Below are 3,690 nucleotides of genomic sequence, written 5' to 3' on the forward strand. Positions count from 1 at the left end.
TAAAATTAAAATATATTTTATTATAAAATAATTATAGTGTAAATTCACCCACCCGTAGGGCGGATTTATATTGATTTTTTATTCTAAACTATTTTTTTATTGGTTAAAATTTGGTTAGTTGTATTGATAATGATATCTTTATCTAGTATATATAAAAATTTAAATGTTTTATTAATCTGTATGTCAAAATTTAGAACGACAAGTAAAATAAAAGGAGGGAGTATCTTTTAAAAACACGGAAGGAATATAAAATAAGAGTGTTTTCAGAAAAGATCATCTTTTACTGTATAATGGATGTATAATAAAATAGAACTTTGACTGTCTAAATCGTGTTTCCATAAATTTTCGTGAAATAGTGTCTTATATGCAAACATATTTATGTAGTCAACTCCATAAATGTGTATATATGTTAATACTTCTCTCGCCCCAAAATAAAAAAAAATACTTTTAGCAAAAATGGAAGATTTTATTGCTGAAAATTGAATGTACTGTTGAAAACAGAGACTTTCATTGAGAAAAGAGTTCTATAAATACAATTCTTAACGGATGATTAGAAAATAATAGAATATAACAAATTTTCTTCTTAAGTATTTATACATAATGGGTATCACTAGGATCTCTCTAACCATTTCTCTTCTAATAGTATTAGCAATTTCAATTTCTTACAACAACGTTTCAGCTGTGTCAGGTATGTTGTTACTTACAAAAGATGCATCTTTTTATGTTTTAGTTATCATCTTAACTAATAAAGTTGAGTTTTTTTTTCTCTTTGAGGGGAAAAATGCCACGTGTCTACCTTTCTTTTCTTGGGCCTGCGTGATTTTTTGACATCTCCTCTCGGGCCAGCATAGCCTAATAACATATGGTCTTATGTGATTCACTTCTGGCCTGCTCATATAGATCGACTTTCTTCTTGGGTTACTCCCCCACCTTCATCTGAGAAACGATGAGAATTCCGTCGGTACGTAACGGCCTTCATCACTCCCAAGCATTCATGGCGATTCATTGCGAACATCCCACTCCCAAGCATTCATGGCGGCTCTTGGTGTTCTTGGCGTACCTCACTGGAGACTAGGGTATACACTCATGTAGACCTCAAGATCACAGTTTCTAATCGCCAATTAAGAAAAATTTCTTCTGCTTCCCGACAATCACTATGGCGAATCCCCAGATCCGTCTTGCTAATCTGACCGTTGGCCGGAGCTCCGCCGCTGTGTAGGTTCGATTGTTGCGATTTTGGGTAGCTAGGAACGTGAGGAGAGGTGGGGAGCTCATGAGCCTCGACATGCTCTTCTGAGAGTGGTCAGTGTCTATATTCCTACGTTTAATTGACTGCAAGTTAATATTATTTCATATTTCCAGTGATGTAACGGTCGTTGTCAGTATGTTTGAAAGCAACGGATCTGAGCCAAGAATTTGTGCTTGGAGGTCAAGAACCTGATAATTTGTGTGTTTTTTTTCCAGATGCATATATCTTTTGTCTAATTTCTTGCATACAATGTGGTTTCTCACAGACATAGCTTCTTATTGCAGTCGGGTTATACATGAACTCTGCATCCGGAACACATATCTACTTTGTCTCCGAGACAGCAGTAGGAATGACAAGTTAGTATCTCTTATAATGAAGGGCTATTTGTCCACAGAAACTATATTGTGGGCTCTTTGTCCGCATAAACTATATTGTCATTTGTTTTTGTTTTTCTTTGACTTTCTGGGTTCGTTTAACCCCTTTCAGATTGACAGCTAATGGGACAGAACAGACACCAACTGTGTCGAAGGTGGTACATGCCCAGAAATTGAGCCACTCACAGTCTCTGAGCTTAATGAATATGTGATCACTGCCGATGCTCAGGTTACTGTTCCTACTATATATATTGAGTACCCAAGTAAATAGCCCAGCTAATTAAACGTGCTCTTTAATGTTTAACAGATAATTGAGTTTCTCTGCACTGCCAAAGTGAATATATTGAAATTCATGCTGATAAAGGTTGGTGCTATATTGGCTTCTCCAAATGTTCAAAGAAACTCTTGCAAGAGATATCTTCATTCACATTTCTCTTTTGTAATAAGACTGATGCTGTGGGTGTACAGAGGTAAGGGAAATTGAAACTTTGTTTTGCCTCATATTATAACCCATTCCCAATCCCCGAGGCTGATTCTTTAAAATGCACCATCTACAGGTACCGTGTGGAATTCTCTGTGTCTGACCAGACTGGTGCAGCTGTTTTAGTGGTTTTTGATGAGGAGATGGCTAAAATTACCAACACTAAGCTTCTGAAGCTGCGTATATTGTGGTATACCCTGTTATTAAAGACTGACTATTGATTTTGAGCTCTGGAACCTATGGTGTGTGATTCAATGGTGACATTATCAGACTAAGTTGGAACGCAAAACTTCTTGGGCAAAATCAAACTCAACTCAGCTCAACTTACGTTGCACTTTACTATTTAAAAGTGATGACTCGAGTAAGGCGGCATCAGAAGGTATGCACAAGCGGTTACACTCATGCTCTGTTTGTATGGAACAGTCGTCAGCAAAATGCCTGATTGTAGCTGAAAAAAATCAAACGCACAAGACGACAAGTTGGTGGTAACTGAGAATAAAAGTATATACATACCCAATATATAAAGTCCCAACTGTGCACCTGTGACAGAAACCAGATTCTTTGCTCACATTCCGTTCATGCGCTCATCAATTCAAATGTCGCGATTATTTTTAGTCTCACAAACAATGAAATGTCTGTTGGACAAACTGCCCCGAATAGTCATAGTGAAAAAAGACCAAAAAAATATTGAGACAACGTAATTAACTTCTGGAGATCATTATCTTCATGACCATACTTCGCATAAACATTATAGAATCCTTAAAGTTTTACTGAGACCAAAAGTTCGAAAAATAACCATCATGAACAACTTAAGGATGGAGAATAAACGAATCTGTAAAACAAAATAAAACACAACACGACCTATATCATGGAATAGGAATTAAAGATTTAAAGCGTAAAATTTAATGTCAACAACTAATATAAAAATAGATAATGCAAACCAACATGTCAAACAACCGCACAAACACTCAGAAAAAGGAAAGAACTGAATAAATTACACAAATTATTCAACAAAAGACCCATAAACATACCAAAAAGTAGGTTGCATATTCTTTTCACTAAAGCAAAAATCACAACCCAGTACCACCGAAAATGCATTGTAATGACCCGGTTTTCTTAACTGAATTTTTTTTTTTGCACCTTCTTAACTGAAATTAAACACCCAGTTTTACATGCATATTATTTTCGGTAAGTAGCACGCGGTCTCTAGAAAAGAAGAAACGGTGTTACATCTATATTAAGAACCCAATTTTATGCACTGAAAACCTACCCAAAACTATATATTGATATATTTCACAAATATCACGAATTTCACAGACAAGCAGGTGTAATATCATAAAATCAACATTGATACCAACAAGAACTGCACAAGACAACATGGTTTACAGGAATATCAATTTTAAAAATAAGAAAACAAAACAAAGAGAGTACATACTAAATCCTTGAAATAAACAAATTAGAATAATAATTTCCTCACAGAAAATTAAATATGATCACAACCAGATAGATAGTATTGATGTTCAAACAAAAACAATAAAAGAGACATCAGTCTCACTTCAACTATTGTGTAAAAGGAAATTGTAAGT

General features: G+C 35.2%; 1 long non-coding RNA gene across 15 annotated transcripts; it reads left to right on the plus strand.

The window, feature by feature from the left end:
- The first annotated feature begins 888 nt into the window (after positions 1–888).
- LOC108807124 (uncharacterized) lies at positions 889–2,718 on the plus strand. 15 transcript variants are annotated; one of them, XR_008934993.1, is made up of 5 exons: positions 890–1,302; positions 1,363–1,447; positions 1,534–1,852; positions 1,931–2,093; positions 2,181–2,718. It is a non-coding gene; the product is annotated as an uncharacterized LOC108807124 (long non-coding RNA). The 15 variants fall into 15 exon arrangements; XR_008934996.1 differs by having other exon boundaries at positions 1,363–1,428; positions 1,515–1,852; XR_001942668.2 differs by having other exon boundaries at positions 1,363–1,428.
- The last annotated feature ends 972 nt before the right edge of the window (positions 2,719–3,690 follow it).

The sequence above is a fragment of the Raphanus sativus genome, chromosome 6 (assembly GCF_000801105.2).
Source record: "Raphanus sativus cultivar WK10039 chromosome 6, ASM80110v3, whole genome shotgun sequence".
Lineage (NCBI taxonomy): Eukaryota > Viridiplantae > Streptophyta > Magnoliopsida > Brassicales > Brassicaceae > Raphanus > Raphanus sativus.